Here is a 22556-nt window from a genome sequence, read left to right as displayed (position 1 = left end):
AGAGAGTAAGCTTGGAGAGGGAGAGAGAGCGTCTGTGATGAGAGACATATCTATGGATGAGGTGGAGAGAGTGGTACAAGGAATGGCTGTGAATAAGACGCCTGGTGAGGATGGGTTGCCTGTGGAATTCTATCGTCTGTTGTGGAAGGTGGTGGGAGTGGATGTGTGTGCGGTGTGTAAGTATATGTGGGAGAATGTGGAAGTGGCTGAGAGTATGCGTGGGGGAGTGATTGTGTTGATACCAAAAAAAGGAAGCCTGAAAAGTCTGAAAAATTGGAGGCCCATCACGTTACTTAACTGTGATTACAAGATTTATGCGAAGATAGTGGCCAACAGAATGAGAGATGTGGTTGAATGTGTGGTGAGTGAAGAGCAATTTTGTGCGGTGCCTGGTAGAAGAGTGCAAGAGAGTCTGGTGTTGTTGAGAGATGTGTTGTGGGATTGTAAGAGTAGAGAGAAGAGTGTGTATGTTGTGTCTATAGACTTTGAAAAGGCGTATGATAGATTGTCTCATAGTTTTTTGTTTAGAGTGTTGTTACGAATGGGTTTCCCGAGTGATTTTGTGTGGAGAGTTCAGAGTTTGTATAATGGAATGTATAGCAGAGTGTTGGTGAATGGATGTGTGGGGAGAAAGGTGAATGGATGTTCTGGGGTGCGGCAGGGCTGTCCGCTGTCCGCAGTCGCCTTTATCTGTGCGATTGAGCCATTGTTGTGCCTGTTGAGAAAGGACAAAGTTGTGAGAGGGATTCATATTCCAGGAAGTGGTGGGAAAGAGTTAAAAGTGTGTGCGTATATGGATGATGTGTGTGTGGTGTGCGAGTCAGAGAGTGCTGTGCGTAGAGTCAAGTTGTTAGCGTCTATTTTTTGTGGTGCGTCTGCTTTTAGAGTGAATTGGTCAAAGAGTGAATGTAAAGTATTTGGGGAGGTAGGTGGAGTGAGAGATTTAGGTTTGAATGTAGTGTCTGGGCCAATGAAAATTCTGGGGGTCATGTTTAATGACTCTGTGGATGGTAAAGAGAGTTGGGAGGCAGCAAAGGAAAGAGTGGAGAAACGGTTGACCTTCTGGAGGATGAGAGATCTTAGTCTCCTGGGAAAAATAGTAGTGATCAAGAGTATTGTTCTGCCAATCTTCTTGTATGTGGCAATGATCTTCCCGCCTGACTATATGAGGCTCAGGAGTTTAAATAGGATTCTATTTGTTTTTTTCTGGGGATCTAAGATGGAGCGCTTGAAAAGAGAGACTGTGGTGAAGAACTGGAGGAATGGTGGTATGAGTTTCCCGAACCTAGAAGTTTATTTTGGAGTGAATGGATTAGTTTTTTTATTGGCTGTGATTGAGAGAGAGAGAAAGGTGTCGTGTATGATGAGATATTTGGCTGGGCGACTGTTTGTAAGGTTAAAGTGGTGCAGGAATGACTTGAGTAAGCCTGTTGCATTCGTGGTTCCAAAGTGGTATGAGTGGATTGTAAAGTTTGTAGAGAAGTATGAGTTGAGTGAAGTGGAAGTGAGTATGCTCCGAAATAAACGTCTGCTTGTGAGAATGATTGAGAGTAGGGAAAGGGTGAGTGAGATAAATCTGGTTGGTGGAAGGAATGTGCAGAGAGTATGGGCGAAAGTGAGAATGGATGGAATGACTGGCAGACAGAAAGAAATTGTATGGCAGAGCTTGCATGGCGTACTACCTGTGAGAGAATTCCAGAGGAGTAGAGGTCTGATAGCAAGAGAGACCTGTCCTAGAGTCCAGTGTGGAGGCAGCGAGAGCATAGTCCACTTATTCTGGAATTGTGCCTATGCCCAGAAAGTGGTGAAAAAATTAGGACCGCTCTGTAAAGAGTTAACAGGCATTCAGTTTCTATCTTTTGAGGTACTGATGTTTGGATTAGGTGCGAGTGATGGAGTGAAAGAAAGATTGTTGTGGTTGTTTTTGTCATGTGTGAAAGAAGTGCTGTGGGATGTGAGGAACGTGTATGTGTATAAAAGAGAAGAGCTGAGTGTGAATGCGAGTGTAAGAATGGTGCTAGGGAAGTTATTCATATGCTACCTATGGGATAAGAGGAGGAGGGGGGTGGATGCGGAGGGCGTTTGGAAGGTGAAGAAGTGGATTCAACTTGTTGGATTGTAAAAATAATGTTTTTTCTTTGTGATATTGTTTTTTGTTACTGTGAAAAATAAGAACAGTAATAAAGCCTGATGATGAAAGGGATGAACGTTGCAGTAAATATGCAATGACAGTTTACTTGAAAGTAAAGTAAAGTAAGTTTTCAACCCAATCTGAGGGTATAAAAAAAAAAAAAAAAATCTGTTCTTATCAGTTTAATATCTGATACGTCCCCTATCTGGGGACCATATATTAAATGGATTTTTAGAACAGGGAGCTGGAAAAAGAGCTTGCTCTGTCCACTCCACGCATTGACCTGGTATTGCAGTACCTCCAGGACCGGTGCACCCCCTTTCCTACAACAGTTTCCAAAAGCAGAAAAACAAAACCGACGAGCAAGAGGTGCAGCGCAGCTGTGGCGGCTGCTGCTACCACCGCCCAAGCACTTTGATTGACACTCAGCCCGTCTGCTCGCAACATTGTATCCACTGAGCAGCTGCGTCTGCCAGAGTGTGCACAGCACAGGTACAACTGGAAGCAAAACAACACACACACCAGTTCATATGGCAGCCGCACTCTATAGTTCGTACCTACCGCTGCGCTAATAGCCAAGTTGGAAACATCGGGCAGGCACAGCGTATCCTGGCAGCCTGCGTCTGTATGCTCCACGTATTCGGGTCATGGGTGTATGTGCAGGGGGCCCGGAGCCCCAGGGGGCCCATAAAGTCTCTCTTCCCCACATTGTAAACCAATGCTATCAATGAAGCTTTATAGTTTGGGGGCCCAGTTCCAGACTTTGTACTGGGGCCCCGCAGCTTCAAGTTACACCTCCGGATCAGGATAATGCTAGGCCATTCCAACCAGCCTGTGTGTGTGACCTGCAGTCGCTGGTAGTCGAAAAGCGGCCGGCCCCGGATGCGCGCTTCAGAGTGGACAGACAGCAGCGGACCCCCAATCACACAGGCCCAAGGCTTGCTATGTAGCACGGAATACCTCATTGGACTGCAGCACTCCACGCGGGCTGAGATACACGCTCCACGTGGGATGGGCAGTATTCGTCCATGAAGATCCAGGCCAACGTTTAGAGATGGAGCAACACTCGGGGAGCAAAGAACTCCAACGAACGGACGTCTACTTTACAAGGATGTATTGCTTTATTCAATGCATGGACACAGAAACAGTTCAACCGCTCGATTACAGACCGCAGTCAATACAGTAAAGAAAGAAATGTGTCTGTTTAATGTAAACTTGCATGGAGCTCGTTTGTCAGCCACTGACTGACTGAATGCTGAAACGTGGTCTGACGTTACATGCACCACCAGGGATAAGGCCTTGCCTATAAGCATTCCCCAGCTGGCAAAAACGGAACCTCCCTGCCTATTCCTCACCATGGAAGAACGGAACCTACCTTTTTTTTAAAAAAAAGAAAGCCACAGCAGCAGCCAACTCGATTTTGGTAGGCCGCTGTCTCCCCCTTGTGTGCTGCATAAAAAATGCACTCCACTAAAAATAACATTGATCCACGAAATAGAGCGTAGGGAGAGAATGAGGCTTCAAGATGAGCCGTCAGGCTATGATAAATTGTATCACACCTGGGCGATATGGATAGATGCCCGGAGCTCACCCCTATTTACTAGGTGGTTACAGACAGGGACATGTGAGTAACACGTTTAAACCACAATCGTAAAGAGAAACAGCAATCCCGGAGCGCCCCCCCCTCCCCCTTTTTGTTTTATTTTCTCTTTCTCCCGTGTCATAGATACCTACCCTCCCTTACCGCTCCCCCCCCCCTTCCCCTGTTTGTACACCTTATAAAATATCACAGACAAACATCATATAGTTCAACTCGAAATTTATTTATTAAGTTTCATTGTCAAAGTTATTTTTACATTGCTTTGAGATAAGGCAAAAGTTTCCCCCCCTCCATGAAACCAATAAAACCTATATTGAATAAAATAAAAATGATGCAGTTGCCGGTAGTTCAGCAGTTGCCGGTAGTTCAGCAGTTGCCGGTAGTTCAGCAGTTGCCGGTAGTTCAGCAGTTGCCGGTAGTTCAGCAGTTGCCGGTAGTTCAGCAGTTGCCGGTAGTTCAGCAGTTGCCGGTAGTTTTGCAGTTGCCGGTAGTTTTGCAGTTGCCGGTAGTTTTGCAGTTGCCGGTAGTTTTGCAGTTGCCGGTAGTTCTGCAGTTGCCGGTAGTTCTGCAGCTTCTTGGTAGAGATAAAGACCATCTCCCGTCTCCCAGCTGCAGCAGAGACTGACTGAAATCGCTGCCAAGCCCGCTATTTATGCTTCTAAATTGATGACATCACAATGGAGTGACATCAGCCTGCCATACACCTGGCTCATGACATCACAAGGGAGTGACATCATCAGCATTCCAAATACCTGGCTCATTTGCATACAGTATGTATGCATGTATGTGTCTATCTATCCTATCCTATCTAATCTATCTTTATTAATTACGTAGAATATAGATATGGATTATTTCTGAATTATAGATTTTGTAGATATAGATTAAAGATAGATTTACGATTGTGTGTGTGTGTGTGATAGAGATATATATATATATGTAAAAAAAATATAAAATCTGTAGTTATGTATGTATGGCGGGGAAAAAAAGGCCTGCTGTATGTTTTTAAGTTCTTCGGATGACCATGCCGCTCTAATATTCTCCTTACTAGGGTCTACTAATGCTGGCCCAGGGGAAGGCAATAAAGCCCTATGGGGCCGAAGCCAATTTCCCTTATTTTAGGTAAAAAGTTTCCATCCGTCCCTACTCGAAATGCGGCTGGCCGAAGAGATCCCTCCAACCGACCGGCCGACGCACCTTCAGAGACAAACTAGTGCTTGCTTCTAGTGTCATCGCCGGCTTAACCCTCGTTTGTAGGGAGCTGACGAGTCCTGCAGCAGCAGCAGGCTCTGCAAGCCTAGGATGCGTGAGCTCGGTGCAAGAGGAAGGACTGAGGGTGTGAGGCTGGGCGCGGTTGAGAAGGCGTGGGGCGGGGCTATGTAAAGTTTTAATAGCTCTCCCAGCTGCCTGGGTGCATTGTGGGTGCGCCCAGAGTGCTGGCTGAGCGTGTTGCCTCAAGCCTTGGAAGTGGAGTTGGGCGGACCGGGCTACAGGTGAAACCCATTTCGGGTTATCGCTTCTCGGCCTTTTGGCTAAGATCAAGTGTAGTATCTGTTCTTATCAGTTTAATATCTGATACGTCCCCTATCTGGGGACCATATATTAAATGGATTTTTAGAACAGGGAGCTGGAAAAAGAGCTTGCTCTGTCCACTCCACGCATTGACCTGGTATTGCAGTACCTCCAGGACCGGTGCACCCCCTTTCCTACAACAGTTTCCAAAAGCAGAAAAACAAAACCGACGAGCAAGAGGTGCAGCGCAGCTGTGGCGGCTGCTGCTACCACCGCCCAAGCACTTTGATTGACACTCAGCCCGTCTGCTCGCAACATTGTATCCACTGAGCAGCTGCGTCTGCCAGAGTGTGCACAGCACAGGTACAACTGGAAGCAAAACAACACACACACCAGTTCATATGGCAGCCGCACTCTATAGTTCGTACCTACCGCTGCGCTAATAGCCAAGTTGGAAACATCGGGCAGGCACAGCGTATCCTGGCAGCCTGCGTCTGTATGCTCCACGTATTCGGGTCATGGGTGTATGTGCAGGGGGCCCGGAGCCCCAGGGGGCCCATAAAGTCTCTCTTCCCCACATTGTAAACCAATGCTATCAATGAAGCTTTATAGTTTGGGGGCCCAGTTCCAGACTTTGTACTGGGGCCCCGCAGCTTCAAGTTACACCTCCGGATCAGGATAATGCTAGGCCATTCCAACCAGCCTGTGTGTGTGACCTGCAGTCGCTGGTAGTCGAAAAGCGGCCGGCCCCGGATGCGCGCTTCAGAGTGGACAGACAGCAGCGGACCCCCAATCACACAGGCCCAAGGCTTGCTATGTAGCACGGAATACCTCATTGGACTGCAGCACTCCACGCGGGCTGAGATACACGCTCCACGTGGGATGGGCAGTATTCGTCCATGAAGATCCAGGCCAACGTTTAGAGATGGAGCAACACTCGGGGAGCAAAGAACTCCAACGAACGGACGTCTACTTTACAAGGATGTATTGCTTTATTCAATGCATGGACACAGAAACAGTTCAACCGCTCGATTACAGACCGCAGTCAATACAGTAAAGAAAGAAATGTGTCTGTTTAATGTAAACTTGCATGGAGCTCGTTTGTCAGCCACTGACTGACTGAATGCTGAAACGTGGTCTGACGTTACATGCACCACCAGGGATAAGGCCTTGCCTATAAGCATTCCCCAGCTGGCAAAAACGGAACCTCCCTGCCTATTCCTCACCATGGAAGAACGGAACCTACCTTTTTTTTAAAAAAAAGAAAGCCACAGCAGCAGCCAACTCGATTTTGGTAGGCCGCTGTCTCCCCCTTGTGTGCTGCATAAAAAATGCACTCCACTAAAAATAACATTGATCCACGAAATAGAGCGTAGGGAGAGAATGAGGCTTCAAGATGAGCCGTCAGGCTATGATAAATTGTATCACACCTGGGCGATATGGATAGATGCCCGGAGCTCACCCCTATTTACTAGGTGGTTACAGACAGGGACATGTGAGTAACACGTTTAAACCACAATCGTAAAGAGAAACAGCAATCCCGGAGCGCCCCCCCCTCCCCCTTTTTGTTTTATTTTCTCTTTCTCCCGTGTCATAGATACCTACCCTCCCTTACCGCTCCCCCCCCCCTTCCCCTGTTTGTACACCTTATAAAATATCACAGACAAACATCATATAGTTCAACTCGAAATTTATTTATTAAGTTTCATTGTCAAAGTTATTTTTACATTGCTTTGAGATAAGGCAAAAGTTTCCCCCCCTCCATGAAACCAATAAAACCTATATTGAATAAAATAAAAATGATGCAGTTGCCGGTAGTTCAGCAGTTGCCGGTAGTTCAGCAGTTGCCGGTAGTTCAGCAGTTGCCGGTAGTTCAGCAGTTGCCGGTAGTTCAGCAGTTGCCGGTAGTTTTGCAGTTGCCGGTAGTTTTGCAGTTGCCGGTAGTTTTGCAGTTGCCGGTAGTTTTGCAGTTGCCGGTAGTTCTGCAGTTGCCGGTAGTTCTGCAGCTTCTTGGTAGAGATAAAGACCATCTCCCGTCTCCCAGCTGCAGCAGAGACTGACTGAAATCGCTGCCAAGCCCGCTATTTATGCTTCTAAATTGATGACATCACAATGGAGTGACATCAGCCTGCCATACACCTGGCTCATGACATCACAAGGGAGTGACATCATCAGCATTCCAAATACCTGGCTCATTTGCATACAGTATGTATGCATGTATGTGTCTATCTATCCTATCCTATCTAATCTATCTTTATTAATTACGTAGAATATAGATATGGATTATTTCTGAATTATAGATTTTGTAGATATAGATTAAAGATAGATTTACGATTGTGTGTGTGTGTGTGATAGAGATATATATATATATGTAAAAAAAATATAAAATCTATAGTTATGTATGTATGGCGGGGAAAAAAAGGCCTGCTGTATGTTTTTAAGTTCTTCGGATGACCATGCCGCTCTAATATTCTCCTTACTAGGGTCTACTAATGCTGGCCCAGGGGAAGGCAATAAAGCCCTATGGGGCCGAAGCCAATTTCCCTTATTTTAGGTAAAAAGTTTCCATCCGTCCCTACTCGAAATGCGGCTGGCCGAAGAGATCCCTCCAACCGACCGGCCGACGCACCTTCAGAGACAAACTAGTGCTTGCTTCTAGTGTCATCGCCGGCTTAACCCTCGTTTGTAGGGAGCTGACGAGTCCTGCAGCAGCAGCAGGCTCTGCAAGCCTAGGATGCGTGAGCTCGGTGCAAGAGGAAGGACTGAGGGTGTGAGGCTGGGCGCGGTTGAGAAGGCGTGGGGCGGGGCTATGTAAAGTTTTAATAGCTCTCCCAGCTGCCTGGGTGCATTGTGGGTGCGCCCAGAGTGCTGGCTGAGCGTGTTGCCTCAAGCCTTGGAAGTGGAGTTGGGCGGACCGGGCTACAGGTGAAACCCATTTCGGGTTATCGCTTCTCGGCCTTTTGGCTAAGATCAAGTGTAGTATCTGTTCTTATCAGTTTAATATCTGATACGTCCCCTATCTGGGGACCATATATTAAATGGATTTTTAGAACAGGGAGCTGGAAAAAGAGCTTGCTCTGTCCACTCCACGCATTGACCTGGTATTGCAGTACCTCCAGGACCGGTGCACCCCCTTTCCTACAACAGTTTCCAAAAGCAGAAAAACAAAACCGACGAGCAAGAGGTGCAGCGCAGCTGTGGCGGCTGCTGCTACCACCGCCCAAGCACTTTGATTGACACTCAGCCCGTCTGCTCGCAACATTGTATCCACTGAGCAGCTGCGTCTGCCAGAGTGTGCACAGCACAGGTACAACTGGAAGCAAAACAACACACACACCAGTTCATATGGCAGCCGCACTCTATAGTTCGTACCTACCGCTGCGCTAATAGCCAAGTTGGAAACATCGGGCAGGCACAGCGTATCCTGGCAGCCTGCGTCTGTATGCTCCACGTATTCGGGTCATGGGTGTATGTGCAGGGGGCCCGGAGCCCCAGGGGGCCCATAAAGTCTCTCTTCCCCACATTGTAAACCAATGCTATCAATGAAGCTTTATAGTTTGGGGGCCCAGTTCCAGACTTTGTACTGGGGCCCCGCAGCTTCAAGTTACACCTCCGGATCAGGATAATGCTAGGCCATTCCAACCAGCCTGTGTGTGTGACCTGCAGTCGCTGGTAGTCGAAAAGCGGCCGGCCCCGGATGCGCGCTTCAGAGTGGACAGACAGCAGCGGACCCCCAATCACACAGGCCCAAGGCTTGCTATGTAGCACGGAATACCTCATTGGACTGCAGCACTCCACGCGGGCTGAGATACACGCTCCACGTGGGATGGGCAGTATTCGTCCATGAAGATCCAGGCCAACGTTTAGAGATGGAGCAACACTCGGGGAGCAAAGAACTCCAACGAACGGACGTCTACTTTACAAGGATGTATTGCTTTATTCAATGCATGGACACAGAAACAGTTCAACCGCTCGATTACAGACCGCAGTCAATACAGTAAAGAAAGAAATGTGTCTGTTTAATGTAAACTTGCATGGAGCTCGTTTGTCAGCCACTGACTGACTGAATGCTGAAACGTGGTCTGACGTTACATGCACCACCAGGGATAAGGCCTTGCCTATAAGCATTCCCCAGCTGGCAAAAACGGAACCTCCCTGCCTATTCCTCACCATGGAAGAACGGAACCTACCTTTTTTTTAAAAAAAAGAAAGCCACAGCAGCAGCCAACTCGATTTTGGTAGGCCGCTGTCTCCCCCTTGTGTGCTGCATAAAAAATGCACTCCACTAAAAATAACATTGATCCACGAAATAGAGCGTAGGGAGAGAATGAGGCTTCAAGATGAGCCGTCAGGCTATGATAAATTGTATCACACCTGGGCGATATGGATAGATGCCCGGAGCTCACCCCTATTTACTAGGTGGTTACAGACAGGGACATGTGAGTAACACGTTTAAACCACAATCGTAAAGAGAAACAGCAATCCCGGAGCGCCCCCCCCTCCCCCTTTTTGTTTTATTTTCTCTTTCTCCCGTGTCATAGATACCTACCCTCCCTTACCGCTCCCCCCCCCCTTCCCCTGTTTGTACACCTTATAAAATATCACAGACAAACATCATATAGTTCAACTCGAAATTTATTTATTAAGTTTCATTGTCAAAGTTATTTTTACATTGCTTTGAGATAAGGCAAAAGTTCCCCCCCTCCATGAAACCAATAAAACCTATATTGAATAAAATAAAAATGATGCAGTTGCCGGTAGTTCAGCAGTTGCCGGTAGTTCAGCAGTTGCCGGTAGTTCAGCAGTTGCCGGTAGTTCAGCAGTTGCCGGTAGTTCAGCAGTTGCCGGTAGTTTTGCAGTTGCCGGTAGTTTTGCAGTTGCCGGTAGTTTTGCAGTTGCCGGTAGTTTTGCAGTTGCCGGTAGTTTTGCAGTTGCCGGTAGTTTTGCAGTTGCCGGTAGTTCTGCAGTTGCCGGTAGTTCTGCAGCTTCTTGGTAGAGATAAAGACCATCTCCCGTCTCCCAGCTGCAGCAGAGACTGACTGAAATCGCTGCCAAGCCCGCTATTTATGCTTCTAAATTGATGACATCACAATGGAGTGACATCAGCCTGCCATACACCTGGCTCATGACATCACAAGGGAGTGACATCATCAGCATTCCAAATACCTGGCTCATTTGCATACAGTATGTATGCATGTATGTGTCTATCTATCCTATCCTATCTAATCTATCTTTATTAATTACGTAGAATATAGATATGGATTATTTCTGAATTATAGATTTTGTAGATATAGATTAAAGATAGATTTACGATTGTGTGTGTGTGTGTGATAGAGATATATATATATATGTAAAAAAAATATAAAATCTGTAGTTATGTATGTATGGCGGGGAAAAAAAGGCCTGCTGTATGTTTTTAAGTTCTTCGGATGACCATGCCGCTCTAATATTCTCCTTACTAGGGTCTACTAATGCTGGCCCAGGGGAAGGCAATAAAGCCCTATGGGGCCGAAGCCAATTTCCCTTATTTTAGGTAAAAAGTTTCCATCCGTCCCTACTCGAAATGCGGCTGGCCGAAGAGATCCCTCCAACCGACCGGCCGACGCACCTTCAGAGACAAACTAGTGCTTGCTTCTAGTGTCATCGCCGGCTTAACCCTCGTTTGTAGGGAGCTGACGAGTCCTGCAGCAGCAGCAGGCTCTGCAAGCCTAGGATGCGTGAGCTCGGTGCAAGAGGAAGGACTGAGGGTGTGAGGCTGGGCGCGGTTGAGAAGGCGTGGGGCGGGGCTATGTAAAGTTTTAATAGCTCTCCCAGCTGCCTGGGTGCATTGTGGGTGCGCCCAGAGTGCTGGCTGAGCGTGTTGCCTCAAGCCTTGGAAGTGGAGTTGGGCGGACCGGGCTACAGGTGAAACCCATTTCGGGTTATCGCTTCTCGGCCTTTTGGCTCAGATCAAGTGTAAGGCTCGGTCTGTGCTGGAGGAGCGATCTGGGTGCGCCCAGTTTTTTTGCTTGGAGCGGCATCTTTTTCCTGTGGTTTTTGGACCGACAGCTGACCCCTGAAAATGTTTGGCATGAAGAATTCCATACGCTTTGAAGTTGCGCCAGGAGATTACAACAAGAACACTGTCGTCTTTATCGTCAGAGATATTCTCCTGGAGAAGATGAAGGTTCCTAAAGCAGCCATCTACAGCGTGCAGGACTTTCCACGGCAGGGTATGTACGATGTGACTTTTACAGAGGAACATATCTGCCTAAATGTTTATGAATGGCTCAGAAAGCACAAGGACATTGACTTGTTGGATGGAGTTAGGATCACTCCGTTGTTTGGCATCCACGAAAAGCCAGTTTTGGTGCATGTCTACAACCCCTTCACTGAGGTTGAACTAGTTAAAAGCTTTTTAAGAAGATATTGCGACCAGGTGAGGGGTGGAGACAAGCAGATGAACATTTTAGGCATATTCAACTGCAAGTACAAGTTCTATTGCAGATTTAGACAGAGTGCAGACAGCATTGGAGGTGTGAAGCACCCACCGGCCAACTTCACAATTGCTGGACATAGAGGCTATTTGTCTTATCCGGGGCAACCCACTTACTGCCGCAATTGCTTCGAGTTTGGGCATGTAAAAACTGAATGCACGAAAGGGCAAGTATGCAGAAACTGCCAGGAAGAGGGTCATCACGCTGGTAATTGCCCGCAACCAAAGCGGTGTGACTTTTGTGGCTCTAGCGATCATATGTTTAAAGATTGCACTGCGAGCATAAGGCCCAGAATGGGAGGAGAGAGGGAAGAGGTGCCAGAGCAGGAGAGAGCTGGTAAATCTCCTGGCATACAGAGGAAGGTTGAAAACCCCAAAAGTGTGCAGGCTGAAGCTGCAGGGCCTGCTGAGGTATCTGGAGCCGTAGGGGCCCCAAAAGTGTCTGAGGTTCCAAAAACGTCTGAGACTGCAAAATTGTCTGAGGCCACAAAAACTGAAACTGCAAAAATATCTTGGGCTGCAGTGGCTGCTAAGGCACCTGTGGAGGCTGGAGTGTCTGGAGCTGCTAGGGCACCAGTGGTTGCTAAAGTGTCCAAAGCAACTAAAATGTCCAGAGCAACTAAAGCGCCGGTGGCAAGTAAAACGCCTGTAGTTTCCAAACCACCTGAGGTCGTTAAAGTGTCTGAGGCAGCAGAAATGCCTGAAGCTGTGGAGGTATCTGAGGCCCAGGTGTCTAAGATAATTAGACACCTGGAGGAAGTAATTGAAGGGGTGGAGAGTCCAGTACATCCCTCAGACCCAGAGAACATTGCAAGCTTCTCCTCACCAGAGACTTCCCTGTGTAAGAGGGAGGGTGGTGGGGATTCTGAAAGCTCAAGTGATGAAGAGTTCGCAAAAGTGGTGGGGGACTCTGCTAAAAAACGAAAGTGTGAGAGGAGTAAAGAAAAACCCATGGAAACCGGCGACCCGCTGGAAAAAGTGGCGCAGGACCTTGTCCTTACTACTGATAGTGGTGAAGACTTATAAATGAATCTTTGCATAGGGTACTCACCCTGATGTATTTAAGCAGTATGAAAATGAGGATGTAATATGGGTTTTACCATTTGCTCACAAAATGTCCGGGTGTTTACCAGTAGGGCCAGGAGGACGGCCATACTGAGTTTTCTCAGACAGGAGAATGCGGATGTGTACTGTCTGCAAGAATGTGGGATTACTGGTGATATAAAGCCTGATGAATGGCCTTGTGGGACATGTATATGGTCTGGCAGTAAAACCAACAGAAATGATGGGGTAGGCATATTGCTTAAGTCGGGGGAGGTGCAGCTAGACAGCTACACAGTAATTGAGGTGGGGAGGTGTCTGTCAGCGGTACTGATATATAAAAACACGAAGTTTTTGTTAGTTAATATTTATGCTCCCAGCAGTAAGAATGAGAGAAAACTTTTATTTGAAAAAATTAAATTGTTTATTCAGGGCAGAATGCCAGTAATTATAGTCGGTGATGTGAACTGCGACCTGGACAAGAAGGCTTTTGATTTGTCTGGGAAGGTTTTGTCAGAGATTGTTTCTGATTATAGGTTGCAAGATATGCAGATTTTATGTAACATTAACCCCAAATTATGTACGTACCATGCTGATAGAGGGGGCCTTCATTCCCGGTTGGATTATTGTTTTGTTTCAGAGAATATCATACCGTTAAGTTACCAACAAAAACCAGTTATTTTTTCGGATCATGAGTGTTTGCTGTGTGGTGTGGATGTGAATGTGAGAGGGGTACATGGGAGGGGGCTGTGGAAACTCAATATAAGTCATCTGGAGAGTGAGGATGTGAGAAAGGAGTATGAGTGTCTGTATAACAGGTGGTGTGAGAGGAAAAACAAGTTTGCTAATATTCTGCAGTGGTGGGATTGGGTAAAAAAGAAGACTAAAGCATATTTCAAGTCTTTGGGATATAAACTGGCAGCAAGAAGGCGGGAGGAGTACACAAAACTAAACACACGTCTAAGTTTTTTGGAGAGAATGAGAGAGAATGGTGTGGATGTGCAGGATGAGTTGGTGAGTGTGAGGAGAGAAATTAATAGGTATATGACAGAAAAAGGCAGAAGCATCATATACAGGGCCAAACTGGAAAAGATGGAGTATGGAGAGAAATGCTCTAGGTTTTTCTTTAAAAAGGTCTTTGCAAAGAAACCAACAATAGAGGTGGTGGCGAAAGAGGATGGATGTGAGGTGAGTGGGGATGGTGTGAGTGAGGAAGTGGCTGCGTTCTATGAGGATCTGTATGCGGTGAAAGAGAGGGATGAGAGTTTGGAGAGTGAGGTGCTGAGTGTGCTAGAGAGTAAGCTTGGAGAGGGAGAGAGAGCGTCTGTGATGAGAGACATATCTATGGATGAGGTGGAGAGAGTGGTACAAGGAATGGCTGTGAATAAGACGCCTGGTGAGGATGGGTTGCCTGTGGAATTCTATCGTCTGTTGTGGAAGGTGGTGGGAGTGGATGTGTGTGCGGTGTGTAAGTATATGTGGGAGAATGTGGAAGTGGCTGAGAGTATGCGTGGGGGAGTGATTGTGTTGATACCAAAAAAAGGAAGCCTGAAAAGTCTGAAAAATTGGAGGCCCATCACGTTACTTAACTGTGATTACAAGATTTATGCGAAGATAGTGGCCAACAGAATGAGAGATGTGGTTGAATGTGTGGTGAGTGAAGAGCAATTTTGTGCGGTGCCTGGTAGAAGAGTGCAAGAGAGTCTGGTGTTGTTGAGAGATGTGTTGTGGGATTGTAAGAGTAGAGAGAAGAGTGTGTATGTTGTGTCTATAGACTTTGAAAAGGCGTATGATAGATTGTCTCATAGTTTTTTGTTTAGAGTGTTGTTACGAATGGGTTTCCCGAGTGATTTTGTGTGGAGAGTTCAGAGTTTGTATAATGGAATGTATAGCAGAGTGTTGGTGAATGGATGTGTGGGGAGAAAGGTGAATGGATGTTCTGGGGTGCGGCAGGGCTGTCCGCTGTCCGCAGTCGCCTTTATCTGTGCGATTGAGCCATTGTTGTGCCTGTTGAGAAAGGACAAAGTTGTGAGAGGGATTCATATTCCAGGAAGTGGTGGGAAAGAGTTAAAAGTGTGTGCGTATATGGATGATGTGTGTGTGGTGTGCGAGTCAGAGAGTGCTGTGCGTAGAGTCAAGTTGTTAGCGTCCATTTTTTGTGGTGCGTCTGCTTTTAGAGTGAATTGGTCAAAGAGTGAATGTAAAGTATTTGGGGAGGTAGGTGGAGTGAGAGATTTAGGTTTGAATGTAGTGTCTGGGCCAATGAAAATTCTGGGGGTCATGTTTAATGACTCTGTGGATGGTAAAGAGAGTTGGGAGGCAGCAAAGGAAAGAGTGGAGAAACGGTTGACCTTCTGGAGGATGAGAGATCTTAGTCTCCTGGGAAAAATAGTAGTGATCAAGAGTATTGTTCTGCCAATCTTTTTGTATGTGGCAATGATCTTCCCGCCTGACTATATGAGGCTCAGGAGTTTAAATAGGATTCTATTTGTTTTTTTCTGGGGATCTAAGATGGAGCGCTTGAAAAGAGAGACTGTGGTGAAGAACTGGAGGAATGGTGGTATGAGTTTCCCGAACCTAGAAGTTTATTTTGGAGTGAATGGATTAGTTTTTTTATTGGCTGTGATTGAGAGAGAGAGAAAGGTGTCGTGTATGATGAGATATTTGGCTGGGCGACTGTTTGTAAGGTTAAAGTGGTGCAGGAATGACTTGAGTAAGCCTGTTGCGTTCGTGGTTCCAAAGTGGTATGAGTGGATTGTAAAGTTTGTAGAGAAGTATGAGTTGAGTGAAGTGGAAGTGAGTATGCTCCGAAATAAACGTCTGCTTGTGAGAATGATTGAGAGTAGGGAAAGGGTGAGTGAGATAAATCTGGTTGGTGGAAGGAATGTGCAGAGAGTATGGGCGAAAGTGAGAATGGATGGAATGACTGGCAGACAGAAAGAAATTGTATGGCAGAGCTTGCATGGCGTACTACCTGTGAGAGAATTCCAGAGGAGTAGAGGTCTGATAGCAAGAGAGACCTGTCCTAGAGTCCAGTGTGGAGGCAGCGAGAGCATAGTCCACTTATTCTGGAATTGTGCCTATGCCCAGAAAGTGGTGAAAAAATTAGGACCGCTCTGTAAAGAGTTAACAGGCATTCAGTTTCTATCTTTTGAGGTACTGATGTTTGGATTAGGTGCGAGTGATGGAGTGAAAGAAAGATTGTTGTGGTTGTTTTTGTCATGTGTGAAAGAAGTGCTGTGGGATGTGAGGAACGTGTATGTGTATAAAAGAGAAGAGCTGAGTGTGAATGCGAGTGTAAGAATGGTGCTAGGGAAGTTATTCATATGCTACCTATGGGATAAGAGGAGGAGGGGGGTGGATGCGGAGGGCGTTTGGAAGGTGAAGAAGTGGATTCAACTTGTTGGATTGTAAAAATAATGTTTTTTTCTTTGTGATATTGTTTTTTGTTACTGTGAAAAATAAGAACAGTAATAAAGCCTGATGATGAAAGGGATGAACGTTGCAGTAAATATGCAATGACAGTTTACTTGAAAGTAAAGTAAAGTAAGTTTTCAACCCAATCTGAGGGTATAAAAAAAAAAAAAAAAAAAATCTGTTCTTATCAGTTTAATATCTGATACGTCCCCTATCTGGGGACCATATATTAAATGGATTTTTAGAACAGGGAGCTGGAAAAAGAGCTTGCTCTGTCCACTCCACGCATTGACCTGGTATTGCAGTACCTCCAGGACCGGTGCACCCCCTTTCCTACAACAGTTTCCAAAAGCAGAAAAACAAAACCGACGAGCAAGAGGTGCAGCGCAGCTGTGGCGGCTGCTGCTACCACCGCCCAAGCACTTTGATTGACACTCAGCCCGTCTGCTCGCAACATTGTATCCACTGAGCAGCTGCGTCTGCCAGAGTGTGCACAGCACAGGTACAACTGGAAGCAAAACAACACACACACCAGTTCATATGGCAGCCGCACTCTATAGTTCGTACCTACCGCTGCGCTAATAGCCAAGTTGGAAACATCGGGCAGGCACAGCGTATCCTGGCAGCCTGCGTCTGTATGCTCCACGTATTCGGGTCATGGGTGTATGTGCAGGGGGCCCGGAGCCCCAGGGGGCCCATAAAGTCTCTCTTCCCCACATTGTAAACCAATGCTATCAATGAAGCTTTATAGTTTGGGGGCCCAGTTCCAGACTTTGTACTGGGGCCCCGCAGCTTCAAGTTACACCTCCGGATCAGGATAATGCTAGGCCATTCCAACCAGCCTGTGTGTGTGACCTGCAGTCGCTGGTAGTCGAAAAGCGGCCGGCCCCGGATGCGCGCTTCAGAGTGGACAGACAGCAGCGGACCCCCAATCACACAGGCCCAAGGCTTGCTATGTAGCACGGAATACCTCATTGGACTGCAGCACTCCACGCGGGCTGAGATACACGCTCCACGTGGGATGGGCAGTATTCGTCCATGAAGATCCAGGCCAACGTTTAGAGATGGAGCAACACTCGGGGAGCAAAGAACTCCAACGAACGGACGTCTACTTTACAAGGATGTATTGCTTTATTCAATGCATGGACACAGAAACAGTTCAACCGCTCGATTACAGACCGCAGTCAATACAGTAAAGAAAGAAATGTGTCTGTTTAATGTAAACTTGCATGGAGCTCGTTTGTCAGCCACTGACTGACTGAATGCTGAAACGTGGTCTGACGTTACATGCACCACCAGGGATAAGGCCTTGCCTATAAGCATTCCCCAGCTGGCAAAAACGGAACCTCCCTGCCTATTCCTCACCATGGAAGAACGGAACCTACCTTTTTTTTAAAAAAAAGAAAGCCACAGCAGCAGCCAACTCGATTTTGGTAGGCCGCTGTCTCCCCCTTGTGTGCTGCATAAAAAATGCACTCCACTAAAAATAACATTGATCCACGAAATAGAGCGTAGGGAGAGAATGAGGCTTCAAGATGAGCCGTCAGGCTATGATAAATTGTATCACACCTGGGCGATATGGATAGATGCCCGGAGCTCACCCCTATTTACTAGGTGGTTACAGACAGGGACATGTGAGTAACACGTTTAAACCACAATCGTAAAGAGAAACAGCAATCCCGGAGCGCCCCCCCCTCCCCCTTTTTGTTTTATTTTCTCTTTCTCCCGTGTCATAGATACCTACCCTCCCTTACCGCTCCCCCCCCCCTTCCCCTGTTTGTACACCTTATAAAATATCACAGACAAACATCATATAGTTCAACTCGAAATTTATTTATTAAGTTTCATTGTCAAAGTTATTTTTACATTGCTTTGAGATAAGGCAAAAGTTTCCCCCCCTCCATGAAACCAATAAAACCTATATTGAATAAAATAAAAATGATGCAGTTGCCGGTAGTTCAGCAGTTGCCGGTAGTTCAGCAGTTGCCGGTAGTTCAGCAGTTGCCGGTAGTTCAGCAGTTGCCGGTAGTTCAGCAGTTGCCGGTAGTTCAGCAGTTGCCGGTAGTTTTGCAGTTGCCGGTAGTTTTGCAGTTGCCGGTAGTTTTGCAGTTGCCGGTAGTTTTGCAGTTGCCGGTAGTTCTGCAGTTGCCGGTAGTTCTGCAGCTTCTTGGTAGAGATAAAGACCATCTCCCGTCTCCCAGCTGCAGCAGAGACTGACTGAAATCGCTGCCAAGCCCGCTATTTATGCTTCTAAATTGATGACATCACAATGGAGTGACATCAGCCTGCCATACACCTGGCTCATGACATCACAAGGGAGTGACATCATCAGCATTCCAAATACCTGGCTCATTTGCATACAGTATGTATGCATGTATGTGTCTATCTATCCTATCCTATCTAATCTATCTTTATTAATTACGTAGAATATAGATATGGATTATTTCTGAATTATAGATTTTGTAGATATAGATTAAAGATAGATTTACGATTGTGTGTGTGTGTGTGATAGAGATATATATATATATGTAAAAAAAATATAAAATCTGTAGTTATGTATGTATGGCGGGGAAAAAAAGGCCTGCTGTATGTTTTTAAGTTCTTCGGATGACCATGCCGCTCTAATATTCTCCTTACTAGGGTCTACTAATGCTGGCCCAGGGGAAGGCAATAAAGCCCTATGGGGCCGAAGCCAATTTCCCTTATTTTAGGTAAAAAGTTTCCATCCGTCCCTACTCGAAATGCGGCTGGCCGAAGAGATCCCTCCAACCGACCGGCCGACGCACCTTCAGAGACAAACTAGTGCTTGCTTCTAGTGTCATCGCCGGCTTAACCCTCGTTTGTAGGGAGCTGACGAGTCCTGCAGCAGCAGCAGGCTCTGCAAGCCTAGGATGCGTGAGCTCGGTGCAAGAGGAAGGACTGAGGGTGTGAGGCTGGGCGCGGTTGAGAAGGCGTGGGGCGGGGCTATGTAAAGTTTTAATAGCTCTCCCAGCTGCCTGGGTGCATTGTGGGTGCGCCCAGAGTGCTGGCTGAGCGTGTTGCCTCAAGCCTTGGAAGTGGAGTTGGGCGGACCGGGCTACAGGTGAAACCCATTTCGGGTTATCGCTTCTCGGCCTTTTGGCTAAGATCAAGTGTAGTATCTGTTCTTATCAGTTTAATATCTGATACGTCCCCTATCTGGGGACCATATATTAAATGGATTTTTAGAACAGGGAGCTGGAAAAAGAGCTTGCTCTGTCCACTCCACGCATTGACCTGGTATTGCAGTACCTCCAGGACCGGTGCACCCCCTTTCCTACAACAGTTTCCAAAAGCAGAAAAACAAAACCGACGAGCAAGAGGTGCAGCGCAGCTGTGGCGGCTGCTGCTACCACCGCCCAAGCACTTTGATTGACACTCAGCCCGTCTGCTCGCAACATTGTATCCACTGAGCAGCTGCGTCTGCCAGAGTGTGCACAGCACAGGTACAACTGGAAGCAAAACAACACACACACCAGTTCATATGGCAGCCGCACTCTATAGTTCGTACCTACCGCTGCGCTAATAGCCAAGTTGGAAACATCGGGCAGGCACAGCGTATCCTGGCAGCCTGCGTCTGTATGCTCCACGTATTCGGGTCATGGGTGTATGTGCAGGGGGCCCGGAGCCCCAGGGGGCCCATAAAGTCTCTCTTCCCCACATTGTAAACCAATGCTATCAATGAAGCTTTATAGTTTGGGGGCCCAGTTCCAGACTTTGTACTGGGGCCCCGCAGCTTCAAGTTACACCTCCGGATCAGGATAATGCTAGGCCATTCCAACCAGCCTGTGTGTGTGACCTGCAGTCGCTGGTAGTCGAAAAGCGGCCGGCCCCGGATGCGCGCTTCAGAGTGGACAGACAGCAGCGGACCCCCAATCACACAGGCCCAAGGCTTGCTATGTAGCACGGAATACCTCATTGGACTGCAGCACTCCACGCGGGCTGAGATACACGCTCCACGTGGGATGGGCAGTATTCGTCCATGAAGATCCAGGCCAACGTTTAGAGATGGAGCAACACTCGGGGAGCAAAGAACTCCAACGAACGGACGTCTACTTTACAAGGATGTATTGCTTTATTCAATGCATGGACACAGAAACAGTTCAACCGCTCGATTACAGACCGCAGTCAATACAGTAAAGAAAGAAATGTGTCTGTTTAATGTAAACTTGCATGGAGCTCGTTTGTCAGCCACTGACTGACTGAATGCTGAAACGTGGTCTGACGTTACATGCACCACCAGGGATAAGGCCTTGCCTATAAGCATTCCCCAGCTGGCAAAAACGGAACCTCCCTGCCTATTCCTCACCATGGAAGAACGGAACCTACCTTTTTTTTAAAAAAAAGAAAGCCACAGCAGCAGCCAACTCGATTTTGGTAGGCCGCTGTCTCCCCCTTGTGTGCTGCATAAAAAATGCACTCCACTAAAAATAACATTGATCCACGAAATAGAGCGTAGGGAGAGAATGAGGCTTCAAGATGAGCCGTCAGGCTATGATAAATTGTATCACACCTGGGCGATATGGATAGATGCCCGGAGCTCACCCCTATTTACTAGGTGGTTACAGACAGGGACATGTGAGTAACACGTTTAAACCACAATCGTAAAGAGAAACAGCAATCCCGGAGCGCCCCCCCCTCCCCCTTTTTGTTTTATTTTCTCTTTCTCCCGTGTCATAGATACCTACCCTCCCTTACCGCTCCCCCCCCCCTTCCCCTGTTTGTACACCTTATAAAATATCACAGACAAACATCATATAGTTCAACTCGAAATTTATTTATTAAGTTTCATTGTCAAAGTTATTTTTACATTGCTTTGAGATAAGGCAAAAGTTTCCCCCCCTCCATGAAACCAATAAAACCTATATTGAATAAAATAAAAATGATGCAGTTGCCGGTAGTTCAGCAGTTGCCGGTAGTTCAGCAGTTGCCGGTAGTTCAGCAGTTGCCGGTAGTTCAGCAGTTGCCGGTAGTTCAGCAGTTGCCGGTAGTTCAGCAGTTGCCGGTAGTTCAGCAGTTGCCGGTAGTTTTGCAGTTGCCGGTAGTTTTGCAGTTGCCGGTAGTTTTGCAGTTGCCGGTAGTTCTGCAGTTGCCGGTAGTTCTGCAGCTTCTTGGTAGAGATAAAGACCATCTCCCGTCTCCCAGCTGCAGCAGAGACTGACTGAAATCGCTGCCAAGCCCGCTATTTATGCTTCTAAATTGATGACATCACAATGGAGTGACATCAGCCTGCCATACACCTGGCTCATGACATCACAAGGGAGTGACATCATCAGCATTCCAAATACCTGGCTCATTTGCATACAGTATGTATGCATGTATGTGTCTATCTATCCTATCCTATCTAATCTATCTTTATTAATTACGTAGAATATAGATATGGATTATTTCTGAATTATAGATTTTGTAGATATAGATTAAAGATAGATTTACGATTGTGTGTGTGTGTGTGATAGAGATATATATATATATGTAAAAAAAATATAAAATCTGTAGTTATGTATGTATGGCGGGGAAAAAAAGGCCTGCTGTATGTTTTTAAGTTCTTCGGATGACCATGCCGCTCTAATATTCTCCTTACTAGGGTCTACTAATGCTGGCCCAGGGGAAGGCAATAAAGCCCTATGGGGCCGAAGCCAATTTCCCTTATTTTAGGTAAAAAGTTTCCATCCGTCCCTACTCGAAATGCGGCTGGCCGAAGAGATCCCTCCAACCGACCGGCCGACGCACCTTCAGAGACAAACTAGTGCTTGCTTCTAGTGTCATCGCCGGCTTAACCCTCGTTTGTAGGGAGCTGACGAGTCCTGCAGCAGCAGCAGGCTCTGCAAGCCTAGGATGCGTGAGCTCGGTGCAAGAGGAAGGACTGAGGGTGTGAGGCTGGGCGCGGTTGAGAAGGCGTGGGGCGGGGCTATGTAAAGTTTTAATAGCTCTCCCAGCTGCCTGGGTGCATTGTGGGTGCGCCCAGAGTGCTGGCTGAGCGTGTTGCCTCAAGCCTTGGAAGTGGAGTTGGGCGGACCGGGCTACAGGTGAAACCCATTTCGGGTTATCGCTTCTCGGCCTTTTGGCTAAGATCAAGTGTAGTATCTGTTCTTATCAGTTTAATATCTGATACGTCCCCTATCTGGGGACCATATATTAAATGGATTTTTAGAACAGGGAGCTGGAAAAAGAGCTTGCTCTGTCCACTCCACGCATTGACCTGGTATTGCAGTACCTCCAGGACCGGTGCACCCCCTTTCCTACAACAGTTTCCAAAAGCAGAAAAACAAAACCGACGAGCAAGAGGTGCAGCGCAGCTGTGGCGGCTGCTGCTACCACCGCCCAAGCACTTTGATTGACACTCAGCCCGTCTGCTCGCAACATTG

General features: G+C 47.0%; 6 non-coding genes across 6 annotated transcripts; all 6 read left to right on the top strand.

The window, feature by feature from the left end:
- Window positions 1-2254: 2254 nt before the first annotated feature.
- LOC136593750 (U2 spliceosomal RNA) lies at window positions 2255-2451 on the top strand. Its single transcript, XR_010788337.1, has one exon. It is a non-coding gene; the product is annotated as a U2 spliceosomal RNA (small nuclear RNA).
- A 2789-nt stretch (window positions 2452-5240) lies between these two features.
- Window positions 5241-5431, top strand: LOC136593720 (U2 spliceosomal RNA). Its single transcript, XR_010788309.1, has one exon. It is a non-coding gene; the product is annotated as a U2 spliceosomal RNA (small nuclear RNA).
- Window positions 5432-8184: 2753 nt separating this feature from the next.
- LOC136593759 (U2 spliceosomal RNA) lies at window positions 8185-8375 on the top strand. The gene has a single exon (XR_010788343.1). It is a non-coding gene; the product is annotated as a U2 spliceosomal RNA (small nuclear RNA).
- A 7928-nt stretch (window positions 8376-16303) lies between these two features.
- On the top strand, window positions 16304-16503 carry LOC136593752 (U2 spliceosomal RNA). The gene has a single exon (XR_010788339.1). It is a non-coding gene; the product is annotated as a U2 spliceosomal RNA (small nuclear RNA).
- A 2771-nt stretch (window positions 16504-19274) lies between these two features.
- Window positions 19275-19465, top strand: LOC136593755 (U2 spliceosomal RNA). Its single transcript, XR_010788342.1, has one exon. It is a non-coding gene; the product is annotated as a U2 spliceosomal RNA (small nuclear RNA).
- Window positions 19466-22236: 2771 nt separating this feature from the next.
- On the top strand, window positions 22237-22427 carry LOC136593743 (U2 spliceosomal RNA). Its single transcript, XR_010788332.1, has one exon. It is a non-coding gene; the product is annotated as a U2 spliceosomal RNA (small nuclear RNA).
- The last annotated feature ends 129 nt before the right edge of the window (window positions 22428-22556 follow it).

Source organism: Eleutherodactylus coqui, unplaced genomic scaffold, assembly GCF_035609145.1.
Source record: "Eleutherodactylus coqui strain aEleCoq1 unplaced genomic scaffold, aEleCoq1.hap1 HAP1_SCAFFOLD_290, whole genome shotgun sequence".
NCBI classification, from domain to species: Eukaryota; Metazoa; Chordata; class Amphibia; order Anura; family Eleutherodactylidae; genus Eleutherodactylus; species Eleutherodactylus coqui.
The sequence above is the reverse complement of the archived record's forward strand: the minus strand, read 5'-3'. Positions and strand labels throughout refer to the sequence as shown.